Here is an 18,354-nt window from a genome sequence, read left to right on the forward strand (position 1 = left end):
GCTGAACTAGATGACCTTTAACATCTACGAACAGTTCCTTGCACGTAGCATTTTCTTACTTTCTTATGATGCACCTAGTGCTCCTATAACTCTCCGTCCCCCAGAAACCCACCTGCTCGTTCTCAGAACTCAGTACCTGGCCATTTCTGGAAAGCAAAAAGCACTAGTCCAATTAACCATGGGCCAGGAAGGGACTGAGATAACAAAAGAATCTGTCTTGTTCACAGCTAAAGCAACAGTTGCTTGAAGAGGGATAATCTGATTCTCCTTACCTAAATTCTCACTCCAGCAGGCTAGTCGTGACACTACTTTTGATTGCTGGGCAATGACCTGCACACCCCTCTATGAAACACTATCCTCCTGCCTTAAAATGCCAAAATGAATTTAGAAGATCACATATATGACAGTACCGCAGAGAGTGGGAATCATCTATTTAAAAGCTGAAATGAATGGTAACTACACTTATGGTGATCACCTTGTAGTATATTCAGATGTCAAATTATAATGCTGTACACCTGAAACATATAAAAAAAGAAATATAGGTCTTTCTGGAAAGGACAAGGAGTATGGAGTTGAAGCAGCACAGGTGATCTGAAGCTGCTCACGAATTTCGTGAAGTCTATGGTAGAAGTTAAGAATGACAAGGCTGTCCCTGAAGCTTGAAGCCTGGACATGGCAGTGCAAGCTGAGGCCCCTGTGCCAGTGCTACAGAGCCCTTCCCTAGCAGTGAAAGTAACACCAATCTCCTTGGACACACCCAGTGGCAATTGCCTAACAAGTCATTCCTACAGCTATTACTACACCTCTATGGAATTACCTTTTGTTGCACACACAGTCACGCTTCCCAGCATGGCCCAACCCTGGAGGCTGGGCAGGATCCACTCCCGGCAACCAGCTCATAGACCCAGAAGCTCAATCCCACCTCTCAACGACGAACTTTTTTGCCTTTTCTCAAGCAGGGGCAAAGCACCTTTCTTATTAATCTCTCTAAACCATAAAGGACCCTGTTGATGCTGCATATACATGACTCAGGAAGGCTACTTACATGACTTTGCCTAAAGACTTTCTGGTAGAGCCTATACTGAGGAGCAGTGCGAGCTTTCTATGGGTGGAGCCTTCTCTGGGGTAAGCCTTCTCTAGCCAGGGGGTTTTAACGTTCCCCTGAAATAAAGAGTCTGACCCCATTTTTGATGTTTGACTAATTTTTCCTCCCAGTTTTATTGAGTTATAATTCTTATTTTAAAAACCTGCACATAACTAATGAATACAATTAGATGAATGTGGATGTATGTATATACTCATTTTCCCCATAGCCAAGGCCTTATTCTTTCTTTTTTCCTTTTCCTTCTTTTAGGTTGGGGTTCTGTTTTACCTTGCTGTTGTTGATTCATTTATATTTTTGAATTCTTTTTTTTTATACAGCAGGTTCTTCTTCTTCTTCTTCTTCTTCTTATTTTTTTGGTACGTGGGCCTCTCACTGTTGCAGCCTCTCCTGTTGCAGAGCACAGGCTCCGGACGCGCAGGCTCAGCGGCCATGGCTCACGGGCCTAGTCGCTCTGCGGCATGTTGGATCTTCCCAGACTGGGGCACAAACCCATGTCTCCTGCATTGGCAGGCGGACTCTCCACCACTGCGCCACCAGGGAAGCCCTCTTATTATCTATTTTATACATATTAGTGTATATGTCAATCCCAATCTCCTAATTCATCCCACTAACACTACCCCCTATATTTTTATTTTTTTCTAATAAATCTTTTATTTTTCTAATTTTATTTTATTCTTTATACTTTGTTATTGGTCTGCTCCTTTTGACTTGTTCCCGTCCCCCCCCCCCTTTTTTTCTTTTTTCTGTTGTGGTTTTGTTTTACCTTGTTGCAGTTGTTTCAATTATATTTTTATTTTTCCTAATATATATATATATATATATATATATTTTTTTTTTTTTTTTTTTTTTTTGCGGTATGCAGGCCTCTCACTGTTGTGGCCTCTCCCGTTGTGGAGCACAGGCTCCGGATACGCAGGCTCAGCGGCCATGGCTCATGGGCCCAGCTGCTCCGCGGCATGTGGGATCCTCCCAGACCAGGGCACGAACCCGTGTCCCCTGCATCGGCAGGTGGACTCTCAACCACTGTGCCACCAGGGAAGCCCCCTAATATATTTTTTTATCTCTCTATTTTATCTTTTATTCTTTGTTATTGTACTGCTCCTTTTTTTCCTTTTCTTTCTTTTTTTTTTTTTTGCTGTGCCACACAGCTTGCAGGATCTTGGTTCCCAGGCTGGAGGTTGGGCCCGAGCTCCTGTGGTGAGAGAGTCGAGTCCAAACTGCTGGACTAACAGAGAACCTCAGACCCCAGGGAATATTAATCAGTGAGACCTCCTGGAGGTCCTCATCACAGCACCAAGACCCGCCTCTACCCAACTGTCTGCAAACTCCAGTGCTGGATGCCTCAGGCCAAACAACCAGTAAGACAGGAATACAGCCCCACCTACCAAAAAAAAAAAAAAAAAAAATGAAATGACAAAAAGTATGTTACAGACGAAGGAGCAAGGTAAAAACCTACAAGACCAAATACATGAAGACGAAATAGGCAACCTACCTGAAAAAGAATTCAGAATAATGATAGTAAAGGTGATCCAAAATCTCGGAAACAGAATGGAGAAAATACAAGAAACATTTAACAAGGATCTAGAAGAACTAGCAAGCAAAGAAACAGTGGTGAACAAAACAATAACTGAAATTAAAAATACTCTAGAAGGAATCAGTATCAGAATAACTGAGGCAGAAGAACGGATAAGTGAGCTGGAAGATAAAATGGTGGAAATGAGTGCCGGAGAGCAGAATAAAGAAAAAAGAATAAAAAGGATTGAGGAAAATCTCAGAGACCTCTGGGACAACATTAGACGCACCAACATTTTAATTATAAGCGGTCCCAGAAGAAGAGAAAAGGAAAGGATCTGAGAAAATATTTGAAGAGATCATAGTTGAAAACTTCCTTAATGTGGGAAAGGAAATAGTCAATCAAGTCCAGGAAGCGCAGAGAGTCCCATACAGGATAAACCCAAAGAGAAACATGCCGAGACACACATTAATCAAACTATCAAAAATTAAATACAAAGAAAAATTATTAAAAGCAGCAAGGGAAAAGCAACAAATAACATACAAGGGAATTCCCATAAGGTTAACAGCTGATCTTTCAGCAGAAACTCTGCAAGCCAGAAGGGAGTGGCAGGACATATTCAAAGTGATGAAAGGGAAAAACCTACAACCAAGATTAGTCTACCTGGCAAGGATCTCGTTCAGATTCGACGGAGAAATCAAAAGCTTTACAGACAAGCAAAAGCTATGAGAATTCAGCACCAGCTTTACAACAAATGCTAAAGGAACTTCTCTGAGCAGGAAACACAGAGAAACCCACTTTCTACAAGAAACCCACTTCAGACCCAGGGACACATACAGACTGAAAGTGAGGGGATGGAAAAAGATATTCCATGGAAATGGAAATCAAAAGAAAGCTGGAGTAGCAATACTCATATCAGATAAAATAGACTTTAAAATAAAGATAGTTACAAGAGATAAGGAAGGACACTACATAATTATCAAGGGATCAATCAATCCAAGGAGAAAACATAACAATTATAAATATTTATGCCCCGAAAATAGGAGCACCTCAATACATAAGGCAAGTGCTAACAGCCATAAAAGGAGAAATCGACAGTAAGACAATAATAGTGGGGGACTTTAACACCCCACTGACACCAACAGACAGATCAACCAGACAGAAAAGGAATAAGGAAACACAAGCTTTAAATGGCACAATAGACCAGATAGACTTAATTGATATTTTTAGGACAGTCCACCTGAAAGCGGAAGAATACAATTTCCTTCATGAAACGTTCTCCAGAATAGATCACATCTTGGGTCACAAATCAAGCCTTGGAAAATTTAAGAAAACTGAAATCATATCAAGCATCTTTTCTGACCACAACACTATGAGATTAGAAATCAATTACAGGAAAAAAAACAGTAAAAAACACAAATACATGGAGGCTAAACAGTGCGCTGCTAAATAACCAAGAGATCACTGAAGAAATCAAAGAAGAACTCAAAAAATACTTAGAAACAAATGACAACGAAAATACGACAATCCAAAATCTATGGGACGCAGCAAAAGCAGTTCTAAGAGGGAAGTTCATAGCAATTCAAGCTCACCTCAAGAAACAAGAAAAATCTCAAATAAACAATCTAACCTTACACCTAAAGCAACTATAAAAAGAAGAACAAAGAAACCTCAAAGTTAGTAGAAGGAAAGAAATCATAAAGATCAGAGCAGAGATAAATGAAATAGAAATGAACAAAACAATAGCAAAGATCAATAAAACTAAAAGTTGGTTCTTTGAGAAGATAAACAAAACTGATAAACCTTTAGCTAGACTCATCAAGAAAAAAAGGGAGAGGACTCAAATCAATAAAATTAGAAGCGAAAAAGGAGAGATTACAACTGGCATCGCAGAAATACAAAAGATCCTAAGAGACTACTATAAGCAACTAGACATCAATAAAATGGACAACCTGGAAGAAATGGGCAAATTCTTGGAAAAGTACAACTTTGCAAGACTGAACCAGGAATTAGAAAATATAAACAGATCACTCACAGTAATGAAATTGAAACGGTAATCAAAAATCTTCCAACAAACAAGAGTCCAGGACCAGATGGCTTCACAGGTGAATTCTTTCAAACATTTACAGAAGAGTTAACACCTATCCTTCTCAAACTCTTCCAAAAAATTGCGGCGGGAGGAACACTCCCAAACTCATTCTATGAGGCCACCATCACCCTGATACCAAAACCAGACAAAGATATCACAAAAAAAGAAAATCATAGACCAATATCACTGATGAACATAGATGCAAAAATCCTCAACAAAATACTAGCAACCAGAATCCAACAACACATTAAAAGGATCATACACCATGATCAAGTGGGATTTATCCCAGGGATACAAGGATTCTTCAATATATGCAAATCAATCAATGTGATACACCATATTAACCAACTGAAGAATAAAAACCACATGATCATCTCAATAGATGCAGAAAAAGCTTTTGACAAAATTCAACACCTATTTATGATAAAAACTCTCCAGAAAGTGGGCACAGAGGGAACCTACCTCAACATAATAAAAGCCATATATGACAAACCCACAGCAAACATCATTCTCAATAGTAAAAAACTGAAAGCATTTCCTCTAAGATCAGGAACAAAACAAGGATGTCCACTCTCACCACTATTATTCAACACAGTACTGCAAGTCCTAGCCACGGCCATCAGAGAAGAAAAAGAAATAAAAAGAATACAAATTGGAAAAGAAGAAGTAGAACTGTCACTGTTTGCCGATGACATGATACTATACATAGAAAATCCTAAAGATGCCACCAGAAAACTACTAGAACTAATCAATGAATTTGGTAAGGTTACAGGATACAAAATTAATACACAGAAATCTCTTGCATTCCTATACACTAACAACGAGAGATCAGAAAGAGAAATTAAGGAAACAATACCATTTACCATTGCAACAAAAAGAATAAAATACCTAGGAACAAACCTACCTAAGGAGGCAAAAGACCTGTACTCTGAAAACTATAAAACACTGATGAAAGAAATCAAACATAACATAAACAGATGAAGAGATATACCATGCTCCTGGATTGGAAGAATCAATATTGTGAAAATGACTATACTACCCAAAGCAATCTACAGGTTCAATGCAATCCCTATCAAATTACCAATGGCATTTTTCACAGAACTAGAACAAGAAATTTTACAATTTGTATGTTAACACAAAAGACCCTGAATAGCCAAAGCAATCTTAAGAAAGAAAACTGGAGCTGGAGGAATCAGTCTCCCTGACTTCATACTATACTACAAAGCTACGGTAATCAAAACAATATGTTACCGGCACAAAAACAGAAATATAGATCAATGGGGCAGGATAGAAAGCCCAGAGAAAAATCCACACACATATGGTCACTTTATCTGTGACAAAGGAGGCAGGAATATAAAATGGAGAAAAGGCAGCCTCTTCTATAAGTGGTGCTGGGAAAAATGGATAGATACATCAAAAGAATGAAATTAGAACACTTCCTAACACAATACACAAAAATAAATTCAAAATGGATTAAGACCTAAATGTAAGGTCAGATACTATAAAACTCTTGGAGGAAAACCTAGGCAGAACACTCTATGACATAAATCACAGCAAGATCTTTTTTGACCCAGGGAAATAAAAACAAAAGTAAACAAATGGGACCTAATGAAGCTTAAAAGCTTTTGCACAGCAAAGGAAACCATAAACAAGACGAAAAGATAAACCTCAGAATGGGAGAAAATATTTGCAAACGAAGCAACTGACAAAGGATCAATCTCCAAAATATAAAAGGAGCTCATGCAGTGCAATATCACAAAAACAAACAACCCAATCAAAAAATGGGCGGAAGACCTAAATAGACATTTCTCTAAAGAAGACACAGAGATGGCCAACAAATACATGAAAAGATGCTCAACATCACTAATCAGAGAAATGCTAATCAAAACCACAATGAGGTAATACCTCACACCAGTCAGAATGGCCATCATCAAAAAATCTAGAAACGATGAATGCTGGAGAGGGTGTGGAGAAAAGGGAACCCTCCTGCACTGTTGGTGGGAATGTAAACTGATACAGCCACTAGGGAGAAGAGTATGGAGGTTCCTTAAAAAACTAAAAATAGAACTACCATATGACCCAACAATCCCACTACTGGGCATATACCCTGAGAAAACCATAATTCAGAAAGAGACATGTACTACAATATTCACTGCAGCACTATTTACAATAGCCAGGACATGGAAGCAACCTAAGTGTCCATCAACAGATGAATGGATAAAGAAGATGTGGCACATATATACAATGGAATATTACTCAGCCATAAAAAGGAACGAAACTGAATTATTTGTAGTGAGGTGGATGGACATAGAGTCTGTCATACAGAGTGAAGTAAGTCAGAAAGAGAAAAACAAATACTGTATGCTAACACATATATATGGAATCTAAAAAAAAAAGGTTCTGATGAACCTAGGGGCAGGACAGGAATAAAGATGCAGACGTAGAGAATGGACTTGAGGACACAGGGATGGGGAAGGGTAAGCTGGGACGAAGTGAGAGAGTGGCATGGACATAAATACACTGCCAAATGTAAAATAGATAGCTAGTGGGAATCAGCCGCAAAGCACAGGGAGATCAGCTTGGTGCTTTGTGACCACCTAGAGGGGAGGGTGGGAGGGAGATGCAAGAGGGAGGAGATATGGGGATATATGTATATGTATAGCTGACTCACTTGGTTGTAAAGCAGAAACTAACACAGCATTGTAAAAGCAATTATACTCCAATAAAGATGTGAAAAAACAATGTGGCTTCCAATGGTGATATTTTTTTCCCCCTCAAAGAAAGATAGGTACTCCAATAAAGATGTGAAAAAAAAATTGAACATAATTAATGAGTACAATTAGATGAATTTGGATGTATGTATATACTCATTTTACCAACACCACTGTCCAGGTAATAAACACATCCACCACCTCCCCTCAAAAATGCAACAAGACTTTAAACTTTAAAAGGAAGATGTATTTTCTAAACTATGAAAGGGTATGTTTACATGAGAAATATCAAGGCTTGGAGAAAGTATAAAGAATTCCAAGACTGGTAAAAATATTGTACAGTTATAAATTGACTCCACTGTACAATGCTGTCTCACTGTAGATGGTTAAAAAACATAAAGGAAACCAATGTAAAAAAAAAGCTAATAAGAAAAGAGGGCTTCTGGAACAGTTCCATAACAGAAGACAGCTGGCTTTGTTGGGGACAGCGGGTGGCATAAGGGAGGAAAAGGAACGAAAGGAAAAGAGAAGATTCAGAAAGATTTCCTAGTCTAGGAAAAAAACAGTGGTTCTCAAATTTGGTCTCTGAACAGCAACATCACCTGAAAATTTATTAGAAATTCAAATTATTGGGCCTTACTCCAAACTGCTGAACCAGGAAGTGTGGGGTGCAGTCCAGCAATCTATGGCTTAACAAGCCCACCGGCTGCTTCTGATGCAGGCTGATGTCTGAGAACCACCAGTCGAAAAGGCTTCACACTATCACTGGCAGTAAGAGCCGGTCCCTCTACAGGTAACTGGGAAAGTTAGTTCCACACGTGCAGTTTCTCTTTCGTCAGCTCATCTAACTTGGCTGTAAAATTTTTGATCCTGTTTCTGTTGCTGAGCAGCTCCTTTCTGGTGGAGTTAGTTATCACTATAATCTTTAGGCTTCCTCACTAAGCAATCCTATGGATGAAAGGAAACTGTGTGGATAAGATATTTACTTTATGATCCATAAGAGAGCAAGTTTACGGATCTTGTACTGTCTAACATAATACTAAAGGGAAAAAAATTTTTATATTTCAGTAAAAGAATCTCTCCCTCAATTCCATTTGGGGTTTGATGGTCTAGTCATTAAATACTACTTAGTTTTAAACATGCCATTTTTAGTTATTCAGCAAATGGCAAGCCAAAGCTAACAGAAACATGGTCTTCCAAATACAACTGAAAATAAAATATGGTTTAGTTTGGTGGTTAATGGGTAAGACAGCTATTTCTTTTTTTTTTCTTTTTTTCTTTCTGTACACGGGCCTCTCACTGTTGTGGCCTCTCCCTTTGCGGAGCACAGGCTCCGGACGCGCAGGCTCAGCGGCCATGGCTCACGGGCCCAGCCGCTCCGCGGCATGTGGGATCTTCCCAGACCAGGGCACAAACCCGCGTCCCCTGCATCGGCAGGCGGACTCTCAACCACTGCGCCACCAGGGAAGCCCAGCTATTTCTTTTCTTGTAGGAGGTTATATTTATACATTACATATCCCCAAACCTGAAACATGGCTGGTTAAGCTTTTTTGGTTTAACTTAATGTATGCACTGGCTCACACTAAGCTTGAATATATTTAGTATTTTTTATTACTCACAATACGACACAACTTTCCAGTTTTCCAACCTGGGGATGATTCAAAATCCATATTTAGCTGTAACATTTTAAAAAATTCTCAGATGTCATTTTTAAGGAATTCATGAAAAGCAAGAAATGCTTAAAATCCATGATGCATATTCAGGTTAGAGAATATAAATAGGAGGCTTTGATATAGATAAGTAATTTGTTCATCTGTAGAGTGTCATTGTCTAAGTTGACAGTCTCAAAACCTCATTTCATAGAACAAATTTCATAGCAGTATCTTGGGTTACTGAAATCTTTGATTTTCCTTCCAGTTCAGGTAAAAACAATTACAGACTAGTTTAATTGCTACTAAAATGTCTCTTTACCTGAGAGTTGAATTTAAAACAATTACATTTTATTTTATTCTTGAAACAATATATAATTAGAAAATAGCTTGCTAAAGAAATTATCTGGCCTATCAAAAGTAAATGTAAATTTTAAGGTATAAGAAAAATTACATTTACAAAAAACATCAAAATGCCCCCAAAAGATATGAATATCAATGTAAAGACATACCTCATAGAAATGAACATTTCTATGTAAAATTATAAAATTTCTATGTAAAGTTGTCTTATAATTTTAAAACAAAAGTTTTAAACACAAGCATTCTATCCCCCAGGCTAAGATATCTATAACTGCCAAATATAATTTTAATTGTGATTTTTTTTAAAAAAAGAGTAATCACAAAAATAAGCTCTGAGATCTGCTAACACATTACTACTTAAGGGCATTATTTCCCCCCAGTATATTCTAAGAAACAAGAGTTCCATGGGATATTAATACATTTTATTAGAGAGACTGATTGATTTCCCTGGTCTATGTGACATATTTAATTTGCAATACACTGAGGTTTTTGTTTTTTTTTTTAAGGTCAACCCAGTACTTAGCAATACTTCTCAGTCTTTGCTATGCTAATATTCATTATGAGCCTTTAAGAGAAAAAGTGCAGAAAATAGTTTCCCAAACATTTGGAACTATTTTTCCTGGGAAATCTTTTAAAACTAATGATCTACAGAACATACTGTGGGAAATGCTGCTCTGGGGCATGAGGTTTCTAATGTGAACATGAAAGTGTATATTAACACTTATACAGGTTAACTTTGAGGATAAAAAGGAGTCATATTAGTTCTTCAGGTCTAATCCCCATGTATGTTGTTTGAATTCTTTTTCATTTGTGCCAAGTTGTCTTTCACTAAGCCTATCTACCACCTCACCTTAAACAGAGTATTAGTTTAAAGCTAATTCTACACAGAAAGTGAGTTGCCTACCTTTACTAGGTTTAACCCATCTGCACTTCAGTATCATTCTTGTTCATAGAGATTAAGGGGAAGCAAGTTATGATCCCAGGAACTCAAAATAGAAATGAAAAACAAATGAATACAATACAATGAACCTACTGTTCCTGCTGTTTATTACTTATAAAAATGCATGAAGTATCTGCACTACATATATTACAATGTTTATACTACATACATTTCAATATAGCACATGAGAATTTTAAAATTAAATTTTAATTTATTTTAAAAATAACTATACTTCAAGAATACTGCTCCTGCTATGAAATTCCATTCCCCAGAAATGGGCTCATCTGATTAGCACAACTGATCTGCCAGCTGGATGGATCCCAAGTAAATTTCAAACTGGCATTTGGCAAAATATCCCTGTAGCCAGCATTTTACATGGAATACAAACTAAAGATGCATTCCGGGATTGCCCTGAGAACCAAACAATTGCATGGTAAGATGAATATATACAACTTATCCTCTTTATGCTAAATTTACAAGATAAGCAGTTTAAAGAATACTTCAAATTCTGTGCTTCAATTCTGCTTACATTCATTCTGTGTAAGTCTGTTGGTGTCTAACACTGGATTAAGAAAGACTGCCATCTGGTAGTTATAGCAACCCTTTACTGACTTGGTCGGAAGTTGAAGACCATGAGCCTCAAAGAAATGCAAACCAGGTTTATTACTATGAATATATCAAAATCTTTTTAAAAATAGTCATGGAATAGCGCTTTTCACTTAAAGAGAAACATCGTGTGTGCTTTCACACTCATGCATTATATAATCGACCTACAAAAGTCAAGTTTTAAAAGGGGTTAAAAGGATGAGTGAATTAAATAAGCAATTAGGTCCACATTCCCTTCACCCACAAGGCTACCACTGTCCCTTTTATAAAGCCTAGGGATGTGAGCCAAATTAGTCCTACTTGTTGGCCGTTTAACTCTAACTTTCCTTAATCATGTGTGTTCTTGGGTACCCATTTTCTCCTCTCAATGAAGTTTCACAGGTAAGCAACACTTCAGATGAAGAGTAAATAACAGTATAAAAACACTAAAAACATGCATACAGCACATGAGCATACCCAAAGCGTTTTCAAACTCATCACAATCTTATTAAACCATGAAGGAAAGTCGGAGAGGTAGAAAGACAATGAGTATCTCAGATTCTATAATTTCCTAGGGTTACACAGTTAGGGATGGTAGAGCTGGGAAAATTGAATCTACACCACCTAGTTAGAAATGTTATTTTCTTTCTAGTATATCACAGTTCCTTTCCTGAAATAACAGTATTTTACAGTTTACACAGCTTTTAGTATTATCAATATAATGTGTGTACATGTATAAAAGGGCTTTGCATTTTTGAATTTGCCCAAACCTCTCTGTGGCCCACCTCCAGTCTAGTTTCACTCCTTGAACCTCTTCGATCTTCCTTTTCTCCCCTTATTTTTATTTTCAAAGTCAATATCACTTGCTTGAGCCTAAGTGAAGGCAGCAGAGTAAATGCAGCATCCAGCCTTCCAGAGCACTCATGAGTTATGACTATATCTACTCTAATTTATAGACAAGCATGCCAACACATGGACTACTTCCCTTGCTCTCATTCTTAATGCAACAATGTCAAGGACACAGCCATTAAACGATGGCCTAGGATTATACAAGACTTATCCAGCTCAATACGCTTATTCTATCCCATTATTTTACTTCACCCCCTTTGTCTATAAAAAGCCCCTTCCTTATATGGCCAGTCTCTGAAGTCTAAGATTTGATATTCCTGGCATTCAGAGTTCTCTTCTTGTATCTCTTCCTGAAGACATCTGAAACATTCTTTGTTGATTGACTTTAGAAGGGATGCTCTTTCACAAGAGGCTTTTAGATTATCTGTCCTGCTCAACAGGCTGTCAATAAGCCTAAGTCTCTCCATTAATGTCTGGGCCACTCACTAGGTACTAGACAGGGGAGGAAAGTGACCTGGAGTGAGGAGCACTGAAGTCATTCACCAAGACAAAGGAAATCAACTTAAAGATCAGTCAACACCATTTGGCAAGAGACCCCTTTATAGAGAGCACTCTGTTTCAGACTAAAGTACACACATAGTTAATGGAAAACATGAGTAGAGCATAATAAAGCAGAAAGAACAATGGCTCTGGAATCAGAGAGATTTGGGATGGGATCCTGATTTTGCCACATAGCTGCCACTAGCTGACCCAGGGCAAAGTCACAATGTATCTGAATCTCTTTTGTCATTTATAATTATCAATCTTGAAGAAGTGATGTTAGGATTCAAGATTTTATGTAAAGCACCTAGCACAGTATCTGGTACATGGCCAGTGCCCAATAAATAGTAGCTATAAATTAATCTTTTTAATCACCTTCCTTCAAGAAGAAGCTAGTCCGGAGATAACAACCATTAGAGGTTGTGGGCAGAGTAATTTTTTTTTAATTCCTCATGAAAATAAATAAATACATACATACATACTTCATGAATTGGGAGAGTTAGAGAACAAGGAGAGACAGTGGCTGCTTGTAGGCAACAGCTCTCAAAACAGCACTGTAATACAAAGTGGCCCAGCCAAGTCAGCTGGAATAGCTGCAGCTAAGGCATCCTGAGGGAGCATTTCCCTGAACCTCTGCAAGCTCCCAACAGTAAGAACACAACATAAACTTCCCTGTCCTTATAATAGCATTGTCCAACAGAAATAAAATGTGAGCCATAACTGCTTTTATTTTATCTATTTTTTTAAAATAAATTTATATACTTATTTATTTTGGCTGTGTTGGGTCTTTGTTGCTGCACGTGGGCTTTCTCTAGTTGCAGCGAGTGGGGGCTACTCTTCGTTGCAGTGTGCACGCTTCTCACTGCGGTGGCTTCTCTTGTTGTGGAGCACGGGCTCTAGGTGTGCGGGCTTCAGTAGTTGTGGCACGTGGGTTCAGTAGTTGTGGCACACGGGCTCAGTAGTTGTGGCGCACGGGCTCAGTAGTTGTGGTGCACGGGCTTAGTTGCTCCGTGGCATGTGGGATCTTCCCAGACCAGGGTTCAAACCCTTGTCCCCTGCATGGGCAGGCAGATTCTTAACCACTGCACCACCAGGGAAGTCCCCATAACTGCTTTTAAATTTTCTAGTAGTCACATTAAAAACGTAAAAAGAAACAGGGTAAATTAATTTTAATAATATATTTTATGTAACCCAATATAGCAAAATATCATTTCAACATGTAATAAATATTAAAAATTGAGTTATTTTACAGTCTTTTTCTTGTACTCAGTCTTAGAAATCTAGTGTGTATTTTACACTTAACAGTACATCTCAATTAATTCTAGCTACATTTCAGGTGGTCAGTAGCTACACACAGCTAGTGCTTGCTGTATTGGACAGTGGGGCCCTACAATCCTGACACCAAGCCTGGGCCCAGTCCACAGAATCTACCCCAATACTTGTTACTCACTATCCCACTAGGGACCTTGAAAGCCTTGTTATTAGAAGATCTCACTTTTAAAATGTAAACATCTCAGGAAAAGCAGTGAACTAATTAACATTTCAACAGAGATTTTCTGATACAGGTTAGCCACCTGGAAAGTCAAGAGGAAGAAAGCAAAAGAAAGCAAAAACAGGGGGTGCTGAGAAGGGAATCTTAAGGAAACCAAGGACATATTTTGCCTAGTTCACAGGTTAGCCTAGATTCATGCCACTTAATACATGGCACAAACCTTCTCTAGGTTGCCTAGCCCTAGATTTCTATTATTATATCAAAAGCTCACACAATCAGTTATGACAAAGATCTACACAAGAATGTAACTACTAACACCTGTAGGGAGCTGTAAGAAATTGGTAAAGGAATGCCAATCACGTCAATTAACACCATTTCATGATTGCCAATCAGCACAGTGTATTCCAACCAGGTCAGTGCCTTCAAAATTCCACAAACCTTAAAGAACTTTTAGTAAATAAGACCTCTGTCAGGGGTCATTAGAATAATGAAAAAGTCTGGACAACTTGAAAAGCTGGTAACTATAAGAATCCTCTATCTCAGGTGTCAGTGATAACAATCCATGCATTTGGACAATTATGCCTTTAGTTACCTTGTTTGTTAAAGTTCACCTATAACTGTAAACAACTTTCAGTCAGGTAAGAAAATGTGTCATGTGGTTTGCTCTTTTGCAATTCAAAAACTACTTTCAAAGTCTGTAATGCAAAGTGCAACCAGATGCTATTGGCAAAGAACTGAATCTTCAAATGTGACCGATTTCCAAGAACATTACCACAGATGTGGGCTACACGTTGGGTGCACACAAAGCTTTGAAAAGTTCATATCTAATCTAATCATCTGTTCAGAACACTCCACGCTTTCCCACATTTCAGTGAATTATAAATTTCTCAAAATGCATAGCAAATCAGAAATATATGTGACTGAAAACTCCCTCCTAAATAGATTCAGAACATGCTATACAGCTAATGACACAGAAAGTCCCCGTTCTATCTAAAAATACAAATTGATGTTAATGCCTGAGCAAGAAGAAAAGGTCACTTGCATTGTAACATAAAGCTCAGTCACCAAGTGGCAGCTTTGCTTCCATTTAGAAAAGTTTTCCTCAGTTCCAATTACTACACAAGTTTACAATCATCAGTATACTATCACTCTGAAGACAAGTCTTCTGAAGTAGATGCAAAACATAAATTCCCTTGTGGTAAAAAGATAAAGATTAATCTTTTAATTTATTAAATTTAATTTATTAAATCTTAATAATTGAGATTTTTCTCTTAAATAATTGAAACAAATTTTAGAAACATTTGCAGGTTCTATTTTTACTGATTATTGAAATAAGTATACTGAAATAAAATTGACAAAATTCATTTCTATTTCAACAACGTAGAGTATGAACTATTTCACATCATTACTTTGTGAACCTTTCAGATAATGGTCCTGAATTAAAATCTCAATTAAACACAATGCTTAGGGACTAGTTTGTTCTGGACAAACATTGAATCCCAATCAGTTTAGAAAACAGGATAGGTTTCTTTACTCTATTTCGACATTTATTTTAGGCATACCTACCTCCTTCCTTATTCCTATCACAAGCAGGGATTTGGGAGTGGGGGACATAAGCAAGCAACAATCATTTACTCAACACAAACTTATTGAGCACCTCATAGGTACCAGATACATAGGACATACTTCACATACATCATCTTATTTAATCTTCATAGCAACTCAAGAGATAGGTAATTTTATCCCAAGTTTACACATGAATAAAGTAAAAAGGCTCAGAGAAGTGAAGTAACTTGCTCAAGGCCAGCAGGATTCAAAGTGAGATCTGTCTTATTTCCACAACCCAGTGCTGACTCTTCCTTTTCTACCCCAGCTCTCTTCACCTACGCACACCAACTGAAGCTGCCCTCTAAAGTTCTCATTCAGTAATACTGGCATTTCTTCAGCAGCACTAGTTTCTGTAAAGGCGAAAAATTGATAAAACAAATATGATTGAGAATTGTTTTTTCCTCTATGGAGTTTTTCATTTTCCACTCAATTATAGAAGAGCAGAGATAGAGATAGATGGCAAGACTGTAGTCCCCCCAAAATAAATTTCTAGTGGAAGAATCCTCAACACTGATGTGGGACAAAAGAGAAAGATGTTCTAGAGCTGTGCTGTCCGATTTGGTAGCCACCAGCCACATGTGACCACTGAGTACTTGAAATGCAGCCAGTATGAACTGAGATGTACTAAAATGTAAAATATGTACAGGATTTCAAAGACTTGGTATATTAAAAAAAGAGCAAAATATTTCATTAATCTTTCACTGAATCAATATTTCAATGAATCAACACTTCATTAATATTGACTACATGTTGGATATTTTTAAATTGTGTTCAATAAAATTCACGTTTCTTTTTTTTTCAACATGCCTACTAGAAAATTTTAAATTACACTTGTATTTTGGGGAAGGGGACAGCAGTAGTCTAGGGCCTTCATATGAGACTTCAAATAAAACTGTGTACAAAAACCATCCCTGAACAGAAAGCCCAAACCCTTATGACTAAACCTCTTAAAAGAAAATGTAGTGGGTTATCAAAACACTTTGGAGAAACCCATAATTAATTACTCTGATCATAAATGGTAAATAAATGTCAATTCTTATAGTAACCAGCCAAACATGTGGCCTTCTCACTTATGTTCCTCCAAAATCTAAAAGCCATCATTCCAACTTCTGGCTTCATATACATTCGTGAATACATTTATCTTATTGCTTAAGACTTGTGCAAAATATTACAGTTTTCCCTCTGAATGCTGATTGTAAGTACACTAGACCAAAGAAGATACTTGAGTCAAAGTGCGCTGACTTTAGCACCCACGTAAAAGTCATTGCTTCCAATACATCCCTGAAACTCCCTTGTGTGCTTAATCATTTGGTTCTCTTCCATTAAAGGACCCACGGAATTTCAGGTAATTGAAGCATCTATTTAAAAGACATTTTTTTCTCTATAGACCAAAATCTCAGGGAGAAACACTAACAGAAGCTTTTAAAAAATCAATAATTAACTTAAAAGAAATATGACATGGTTTTCATAAAATTGACCTATAAGGTTTTAAATACAAATACTGTCATCATGAAACACAGCTAGCCTCCAAGTAGTTTAAATCAACTTAAACACTGAACTCAAAGTTCTCCAGTAAGTACTCTGACCTTGTACCTACTCCTATTAACATTGGTTTAAAATCAGAGCAAAACACATCTTTTATACCCATAGTAAAATCAAAAGCAATTATATTTTATTTACACACCCACCATAATAATGAGTCTTTTCAGTTCCTGAGAAGGATGTATTACATAAGGCCATATGTAGTAAATATTTTGAAAAGACCAGGTTATCTTGAACACTGCCTACTGAAACTGTTGTCATGAAACCAAATGCTATAGCAAAACACTGAAAAAAAAATCTGATAGATTCCATTCAAAGTCCTTGGTATGATGCAACATATGATGGCTAAAAATCTTATTTGATAACTGAGTTTGATCACAAAATTATACTAAAACATTAACATTTCTATGACCAATTTCTTCCTTTGCTGTGCCTTATGTAATGGGACACTTAGTTGAAAATAATGGAAAATTGGGGCCATAAATTCTATCATCTATTTTACTGAAACAAATGACCTAAAACTTTTTCTTTTCATCAGAGGGTAGAACTGTTTCTCATTTAAATATGTTCTTTTCCAGAAAGAAAGAAAAAAAAATCAAGGCAGCCAAATACATCTAGTTTGAATTTTCAATATAATGTTCCTAAACATGTCAGTAACACTTACCATGTACATGACTTGCTTCAGTGGTGAGTATGCTTAAACTGGAACAATATATAGAAGATCAGCATAGCTTTTTGTCAAGATAACAAGAAAGTTCACGACATGGTCCAGATTTTTAGAAGAAAAACTTCTTTACAATACAATCCCTAATTCAATGAAAGATTAAAACAAAGAAAGGTACCAACTATTTCTTGAAAAGCAGCTTCAAATCCCTAAGAGATAAAGGTCTCCTATCCTGCCTAAACCCTGCTCTAAGGAAGGTCAAGTGGAATTCTGGTGAACTCCCTCACCCCAGAATTGCATGAATGGGTTAAGATGGCTGGTAATGTGATAAAGTAGAAAAAGCACTAGACTGAGAGTCAGGAATCACAGTTGTGAGTCTACATCAGCCACTCTGAACATGTCATTTCACTCAATCAAACGAAGTCCATCACCCATAAAAATGAGGTGAGGATTTCCAAAATTCTATGAGTCTAGATTTCATCCTCCTCTTTACTCTCCCAAATTTTGCCTCTCCAAATGATAAAGTTTACAGAGAATTCCCACTTCTGCTCATAATAGAAAGTCTGAATGATTCAACAAAGGCAGAATTTTAGCATCCAATGAAACCTGCAAACCTGTGGAACCCCAATTTCTATTACTGGGGAAAATTCCTTTTTATTGGGTCATGGGGGCAGAGGTCAGCTAGCACCAGTTTGCTGATCCCTGCC

General features: G+C 37.4%; 1 protein-coding gene across 4 annotated transcripts in view; it reads right to left on the reverse strand.

Annotated features, from left to right (window-relative positions):
• ADD3 (adducin 3) overlaps positions 1–18,354 on the reverse strand; it is a 124,263-nt gene that overhangs the window by 86,257 nt on the left and 19,652 nt on the right. The gene's annotated exons all lie outside the window — the stretch shown is intronic.

Source organism: Phocoena phocoena, chromosome 16 (genome assembly GCF_963924675.1).
Source record: "Phocoena phocoena chromosome 16, mPhoPho1.1, whole genome shotgun sequence".
NCBI classification, from domain to species: domain Eukaryota; kingdom Metazoa; phylum Chordata; class Mammalia; order Artiodactyla; family Phocoenidae; genus Phocoena; species Phocoena phocoena.